Raw genomic sequence first — 8,833 nt, 5'->3', positions numbered from 1 at the left:
ATTTTGATGTTGTATGTGCTTTTGTAGTGGCAATACGGGAGTGGTACTCCGAGATGAGCTCCGGAGGAGCCTTTCCAAATTATGTGCTCACGAGATAGAATGATACGGGGCTGGTACTCCGGGATGATTTTCGGAGAGGTCTTTCTAAATAATGAAAGTTTAAGGGTCAATGTCATATGCTTGCTGTACAACGATCGTGGTCCATGATCACGAGGACCAATTATGTGTTCTTATGATGATAGCCACAATTGCATGTATCTCATCACTTTTATATGACAAGTTTTTACTGTATGTTTATGTTATGCTATTACATTAAGTTTTATGTTTTTCCTATACGACATATGTATGTATATTCTTGTTGAGTCTTTAGACTCACTATACTTGATTGGTGCAGTTAGATTTGAGATGTAAAAGAATTAAAAGCTTTGGTGAAAAGACTGAATAGTTCTAGAGGCGAAGATATTGCATGACACAACAATTTCAAAGCTCTGACGTTTTAAAACAAGAAGTTTTTCATATGTTTATTGTTCTTTCGTTATTAAATTATTTGATGCACGACTGTTACGAGTCAGTGTTAAAGAAAAGTTTAGATTTTAGTATTTTCAACGATGATCTTGTGACGATGAGTCGGAACGATTTTAAGTTTTAACCCTTATTGTTTATTATTTTATTTGATAGTTTATGCTTTGTTTTCATGAATGTTTTAAAAATTATTTTTTCGCATTAATTTTATTTTATCGAAACTCACATTTCGTTTACTTTCCTAAGATTTTAATTGTCGGTTTATGTTTTCTTCGTTAGTAGTAGTTTTGACGTACCCGTATTGGAATCGATGGTTGAATGTAGGGTTGCATCATTTGTTCAAATATTTTTATGCACGATAGAGTCATTAGTTTTTTTTAAGTGTTATTTATAGAATTTAATTTCAAGCACGATTTATTGAACTTGCAACCGCGGTGCATGCTCTGCAACTTTATATTAGAAAAATTTCTCCACACTTCTCTGCATCCTATTTCTTGACACTCTTTAAAAATACGGGACGTCACAGAGATATTAAAATTTACCAAGTAGTAGTATTGAATTTAGATTGAGATAAAGGTAGAAAAAAGGGCACTTTAGGATTTTATAATTATGCAAGGCTATATTGTATAATATTTAATAAACAAGGCTATTTTTTAAAATAAAACTATGGAGTGGACTAGAATAATTAAATTCTCAATTAGAAATAGGGATATCATCCGATTAACTTTTAAATTTTGAACAGAAATTTTTTAATTATTATATATAATATTTATGAAATTTTACACAAATACATTTAAAAAAACAAAAAATTAATTGAAATTTAAAATAATAATATCATCCGATCAATTTTAAATTCTACAAAAAATTAGTACATTATCATACATAACATTTATTAATTTTTTTTAAATATATATGAATACAAAAAATTAAGTGAAATTAAAAAATAGTGATAATATCGATCAAATTTCAGGTTTTAAACCAAAATTAGTATATCATCATATCTAACATTTATAAAAAATTTCACATGTATAGAACACAAAAAATAAATTAAAATTAAAAAACAATAATTAACATCCAATCAAATTTCAAAATTTGAACCGAAAATTGATACATTATCATATATAATATTTATGAAATTTTTAATGGACACAAATTGGAAAAGGAATATTTTTAAATGAATATGGAAAATAACAAAATTAGATATTAATTGCATATTTATTAGCAATTATCAATTAGTGTGTAAATATTTTCCCATCGGATAATTAAGACTATTTATAGAAACTGACTTCAGGCATGAAATTCTTATTTTAGGCAAAAACTCTCTCTCTCTCTATATATAAATATATATGAGTATAATTTTGTTCTTCTGAGCAACCAACGTGAGCATCTATACGAAGAACGACTGACGTGACATTCAATCCTTGAATATACAGGATGTCACGTCAGCCGTTGCTCATGTAGGTATCCACGGTGGTTTATGAGATAAAAACTATATATATATATATATATATAGAGATTTGATCTCCCGCATCCTAGGGTGCGGGGAATCCGTGCACACCCGTGCTCAAAACAATTTCGATTGACTTAAAATTTTTACGGTATGATCGTTTCAAAAATACGAATCCAACGATATATCATATGCTACAAATTTCAATCTCGATGGTCGGAATCGTGAAGATGGTCGGAAATAAGGTTAAATGTGCAGTTTTTTGTCATCTTCACGATTTCGGCCATCGAAATTGAAATTTATAGCATATGATATATCGTTGGATTCGTATTTTTGAAACGATTATATCATGAAAATTTTAAGTCAATCTGAATTGTTTTGAGCATGGGTGTGCACGGATTCCCCGCACCCTAGGGTGCGGGGGATCAAGTCTATATATATATATATATATATATATATATATATATATATATATATATATATATGAGTGCCACCTCAACGGTGGACACATTGGTTGGGTAATCCTGTTGGGGGAATGGCTAAAGACTTGAGGCCAAGGGACTGAGGCCTCCAACAAGGGAGTGTATACGAGATACAAGTTTATTGATAAATTATTAGAATATTAATATTTTAATACTTTATCATTCCCTGTAAGCTAAGCTTGATGGACGACATTACACTTAGCTTGGAAACACAACATTAGCTTGGAATGTTTATCAAAATGTGGAAAAATTTATATCTCTAGGCATGTTGTTTTTAACGAGTCTTGTTGCACTATATATATATATAGTTTTGTTATTATGGCCACCAACCGTGTCAACCTCTGTGTCCACCAATGATGTGTCATTCAATTATTGGATGTACAATTCATCACATCCAATAAGTGAGTGCCATCTCAGCGGTGGACACATTGGTTGGGTAATCCTATTGGGGGAATGGCTAAAAACTTGAGGCCAAGGGACTGAGGCCTCCAACAAGGGAGTGTATACGAGATACAAGTTTATTGATAAATTATTAGAATATTAATATTTTAATACTTTATCATTCCCTGCAAGCTAAGCTTGATGGACGAAATCTAGAGCCGTCAATTTGGGTTAGGCCCGCCGGGTTGGCCCGGCCCGCCACACAATTTAAGTGGGTAGGGTTGAAATTTTTTCAACCTAACAAAAGGTGGGCCTAGATGGGCCAACCCACCTAGGCCCGCGACCCGTGCGGGTTGGCCCGTCGCGGGCCTGGGTTAGCCCGCGGGCCTAGAGAATTAATAATTTAATTTTATTTTTATTGTTATATATGTATTTTTTAATAAAAGTTGTGAATTGTTTTTGTATTAATTATTTTATATAAAATTTACACACCTGAAATCAATAATTAAAATTTTTATTAATATGTTTATATTAATATTTATTTATGAAATGATTTTTATAATTAATTATAATATTTTTTATTTATTTTTATTTGTTGTGATTCAACCCGCGGGCCGGCCCGCCTAACCCGCAACCCACCTTGGGTTGGGTTGGGTTAAGGATTTTGAACCCGCCAGGATGGTCGGTCGGCCCGCCATCGACCCGCTAAAAAGTGGGTTTTTGGTGGGCCGGCCCGCCCCGCCATGGGTTGGCCCATTTGACAGTTCTAACGACATCACACTTAGCTTGGAAACACAACATTAGCTTGGAATGTTTATCAAAATGTGGAAAAATTTATATCTCTAGGCATGTTATTTTTAACGAGTCTTGTTGCCATTTTTCCAACTCTAATGATACTTCCTCATCTCCAAAACAGTCCCCTAGTTGTTTTACAAGAGCTGATCCAGATTCTATATTGCCAGAAACACAACAATATTTTTCAAAAAATAATACTCCTCCACAATCTATGTTATCCAAGGATGTTCATCCCTTGACACCCTTTACTCACTATTCCTTACTGTCTAGTGACAGTATTCCATTATCTCCACAGCTTATCTTTAAGTCAAATGATCCACCATCACCTTCATCTACATTACCCATGTTCGAATTACCAGTTGTAAAACAAAATACTCATCCAATGATTACCAGATCTAAACATGGAATTTACAAGCCTAAGGTGTGACTTGCTAATCTTTCTGAAGTTGACCCTCAAATTGTCATGCAGCCCTAGGTCATACTGTTTGGAAACAAGCCATGCAACAAGAGTTTGATGCTCTTATTCACAATCAAACCTAGACATTGGTGACTCCACTTTCAAACAGTACAATTGTTGGTTGTCGATGGGTGTATAAAATCAAACGAAATTCTGATGGTTCTGTTGCTCGTTACAAGGCACGTCTTGTGGCCAAATGCTACCTTCAAACAACAGGTTTGGATTTCAAAGAGACTTTCAGCCCCGTAGTGAAACCTATCACTGTTCAAAGTATTTTATCTTTGGCCATTTTTCGTGGATGGAAGATTCAACAGCTTGATGTGAGCAATGCCTTTTTACATGGTGTTTTGAATGAAACGATGTATATGAATTAACCACCTGGTTTTGAGGTATCTTCCTCTACTGGCCAACTTCTTGTGTGCAAATTTCATAAAGCTTTGTATGACCTTAAGCAGGCCCCTAGGGCATGGTTCGAAAAGTTAAAAGGATTTCTTATCTTCGAAGGATTCACAAGCTCTCAGGCCGATCATTCTTTATTTATCAGAAGTGTTGGCTCTTCTTGTATATATATTCTAGTGTATGTTGATGATATATTAATTACCGGAAGTGACCCAATCATGATCAGGCAACTCATTACCAGACTCGGTCATATTTTTGCATTAAAAGATCTTGGAGAACTTCATTATTATCTTGGTGTTGGGGTGAAATATACTTCTGATGGTGGCTTACTTCTTACCCAACAAAAATATATGAGAGAGCTTGTAAGACCCAGAAGTTAATTATTTGGTAATTTGGCATAATTAAAATTATTATTGAGATGCTAAATTAAAATAATTATTTATGCCAAATAAATTAGTAAGTGTATTAAAAATATGTATTTTTGAATATCGAGATTTAAACGATATAAAATACATATTAGAGCTAAAGTAATACACAAGAGTTGAAATATCCAAATCGTGTGTCAAATTGCCCAAATAATAATTATATAGGGTCAAACACACACCCTTATACATACATACTTCACGCATAAAGCAAAAGAAAGAAAGAGAAAAGAAAAGAGAAGCCATCCCCAAATCCTTTCATTCCCGTCACCCTTGCAGCAGCTCCGGTAAATCGCTCATAACTTTCTCGTCCGGAGTCCAAAATTCAATTCGTTTGTTGGGTTTTCTTCCTTACATCCGTGGCTTCGATTGAAGCTAAGAATCGCTGATTTTGGTCCACGTTTATGCACGAATCGACCCACTTTTAGAAGCTGGTCGTGCTGCTGTTTCTGCTGTGTTTCTTCAAGGTAACTAGCTTCGATCTTGGAGTATTTTAGACAATATTTCTGCTGTATTTTGAAGCTTAAGGATAGCTGAACCTTCCCCTGTTTGTTTGCCCCTTTTCCAGCCATTTTCCGGCGAGCTTTCCGGCGAGTTTGAAGGTTGCTACGGTCCAGCTAGTTTAGCTTCGAGTTGTGATGTTTTAATCCCTTCTTCCAGCCTTGAGCATGAGTTTTCAACTGGTTTAGTTGAGGTATAGTGGGCTGCCCGATATTGGGATTTTACCCGCTTGGATTTAATTTGATTTCGTTGGTTATATCGCATCATTTTGATATATATTAGAATATTAATTGGGTTGTAGGCAGAAGCATTGGGATTTAGATTGAGCTTTGGATCTTCGTTGAATTGGTATAGGTATGTTACGGTTGGTAACAAACAACGGTAAAAATATAAATATTGTTTCGCCAATATTATGTTGTTTACGTGAACTATATGGATTATGTGAATTTAAATGCCTCGTTGTTTATATGTTAAATTATTTGACATATTTTGTGGCATTTAGAATAGGGCATGATATTTATGACATCACATGTTGAGCCCTATCATTCTTGTTACCCGTTATCATGTGGTATTGAACTCTGAGCACACATATTGTTATTTCGGAAATCAGCTGGTGGCTTTTATGCCTAGTATTCCTGAGACCGAAATTATGATTGTCTATTCCTTGATGCATTTTCAGTGTGATATGCACTTGGAATCTTGACATCGTATGTTGTTCGTTATTGTGCCTATCTGTTGTATCGTTATCAGCTGTATGGAGGCCGAGTCATGGGTGTTTAATTTCACCCAGCACGACATACCTCGCATACTTGGCAGGGCGGTTTAGTTACATGACGATGTAGCTCCCCTGTGTTCTAGCTCGAGCATTGTTCCAGTTGTTATCGTACCGTTTGTTGGCTCCTGTTATCCCGTTTACTTTGAGTCCAGTTTATGCATTGCATACTACATTTTATAATATGTTTATGTATAGTTTATATGTTTTGTTGTTGTTGCCTAACTGTTTCATACCAGAATCTTAACCTCAGTTAATTTTGGGGGGGCTACTGTGGCTGCTGTTTGGCACCATGGTAGGCTACCCAAGTGACTTTTCAGCACCAGGCGGAGGGTCCGCTAGCGGAGCTCGTTGAGGAGGTTGGATCGTGTCTTGTCTCCCAGTTATATTATGTATTATCGGAGTTATATTATGTATTATGTTAGAGTTATTTTTATATTCTCCGGGGAGATGCCCTGATGTATTTGTGTTGTATTTGAGAGTTCCTGCTATGTTTTAAATTATTATCAAGCCTTGTCGGCTCAAGTATGTGTTAACTGTTTTAATTTGTTTTCGTGTCTGGCCGGCACATGGTTGTGTGATGTTTAAGTTTGTTGAGGTCCTAGTTTTAGTTATTTTAAATAAACTGTTGTCTGTGTATTTTGGGATGTCCTACTTACGGGGAGGTCATGCCGAAATTTTTATAGGCCCAAAATTATTTTAAATTATTTTTTCGCTGCTTTGACTTCTAATTACTTGTTTGTATGATAATTAAATGTAATTAGAGTAACCGGGCCTCACAGAGCTTCTTGATCATGCCAGTATGGATAATGCTAGACCTTTGCCTACACCAATGATCACAAATTATTATTTATCTGCGCATAAGGGAGAATCATTCTCAGATCCTTCTCTGTATCGGAGTATTGTTGGAGCGTTATAGTACCTTACTATCACAAGGTCAGAGATTTCTTTCTCGGTAAACAAAGTCTGTCTATTCATGCACGCCCCTAAATACACTGGAAAGCTGTAAAAAGAATTTTATGATATTTGCAAGGAACTTTTGATCATGGGTTATATTTTCCCAATTCTGCTTCTCTTGATCTTGTTGGGTTCTCTGATGCGAATTGGGCCACTGATCTCGATGATAAAAAATCAGTTTCAGGTTTTTTCATTTATTTAGGCAAATGTTTGATTGCTTGGAGATCAAAGAAACAATATACTATCTCACGATCCAGCACTGAAGCAGAATACAACAGCTTAGCAAGTGCTGCTGAAGAAATTACATGGATCCAATCACTTCTACATGAGCTTCAAGTTATTTTGCCTTTAATCTCTTGTTATTTGGTGTGATAACCTAAGTACGGTGATCTCCATGAGTGAAAATCCAGTTCTACACTCTAATACCAAACACAGCTCGACTTATACTTTGTTCGGGAAAAATTACTTGCTGGAACCTTACTTGTTCAACATGTTTCAGCTCTTGAACAAATTGCGGATATACTTACAAAACCCCTCTCATTTACCTCCTTTGACAGATTGTGTTCCAAGCTAAGTGTGGTGTCGTCCATCAAGCTTAACTTGCGGGGGAATGATAAAGTATTAGAATATTAATACTAATTGTATTGTTTTGTAAATAGATCATTGTAGAAGTTACAGTTACTTGTTTGTTAATAGCTGACCTCATTAGAGGGTTCTCAAATGAATCCTTTGGATCTATATATTGTACAGTACACAATGATGTAAATTCATTCAATAATATAATATTTTCTTCTCACCTTTGTTTTAACTTCGTATCTCAGAGCCATTACCTTACAACTTTTATGAATTCCACTATTTCTTTCACTTTGCCTAACCCACCGCCGCCGACGCCTACTTCTATTTCGAATCTCATCAACCCGGCATGCAAACCAACTAGCTACTGTACGCGCGCTTGGACATATGGGATGTGTGAATTTGTTAAACACATAATAAAATTGATAATGCCATATCAAATTATTAACGCTTCAATTTCTAATTAACATGAGGAATCCGCTTATGTGCTGGTCTTCCGCACCGCACGACTAGTGAGCGCCTAGCAAATTTTAGAATTTTCGTATTTTCTAAAGCCACTTTATTATTTGTCGGTGTCACGTCAGCAATTTTTGATGACAGGTTAGCAATTAGACCAAAATAACCAAAATTTAAAGGTAATATACCGTAACTATAAACTTTGAAAACTTAGTTAAACAAAACCGAAAAATTGAACAAATTAAGAGGGGGAAAAAAAGCTATTTTCTCCTTCATTACCTGTAAGTTAAGAAAATTCTATGGCCGTCATCGATCCGCAGACCGCATTTGCGTACACATATATAAAACAAACAGATACCCAAAACTAAGACGCGTTTGAAGACAATTAATTTTAGTTTTCGATTACTTAATTTTACGAGTTTGAATTATATATATATATATATATATATATATATATATATATATATATTGAGAAGAAGGTTCCAGGAATCGTGGGTCAAAATAACATCATCTTGCATGTGACTGAACCCATGATATGAGGAGAGATATGACGTTAACTATGTCTCTCTCTGTGTAGGAATCGGAATACATATATTCAATTGCATGTCAAATTCTCACGTTAGCTAATTTCTTCTAAGTTGGCGAATAAAAATGACTGAAAATGAAACA

The 8,833-nt window shown here is 35.0% G+C and overlaps 1 long non-coding RNA gene across 2 annotated transcripts; it reads left to right on the top strand.

The window, feature by feature from the left end:
* Window positions 1-5,128: 5,128 nt before the first annotated feature.
* On the top strand, window positions 5,129-7,907 carry LOC140875273 (uncharacterized). 2 transcript variants are annotated; one of them, XR_012148388.1, is made up of 5 exons: window positions 5,129-5,372; window positions 5,474-5,599; window positions 5,708-5,760; window positions 6,478-6,537; window positions 6,980-7,907. It is a non-coding gene; the product is annotated as an uncharacterized lncRNA (long non-coding RNA). The 2 variants fall into 2 exon arrangements; XR_012148387.1 differs by lacking the exon at window positions 6,980-7,907 and having other exon boundaries at window positions 6,478-6,775.
* Window positions 7,908-8,833: the final 926 nt, after the last annotated feature.

This window comes from Henckelia pumila, chromosome 1 (genome assembly GCF_033568475.1).
Source record: "Henckelia pumila isolate YLH828 chromosome 1, ASM3356847v2, whole genome shotgun sequence".
NCBI lineage: Eukaryota > Viridiplantae > Streptophyta > Magnoliopsida > Lamiales > Gesneriaceae > Henckelia > Henckelia pumila.
The sequence above is the reverse complement of the archived record's forward strand: the minus strand, read 5'-3'. Positions and strand labels throughout refer to the sequence as shown.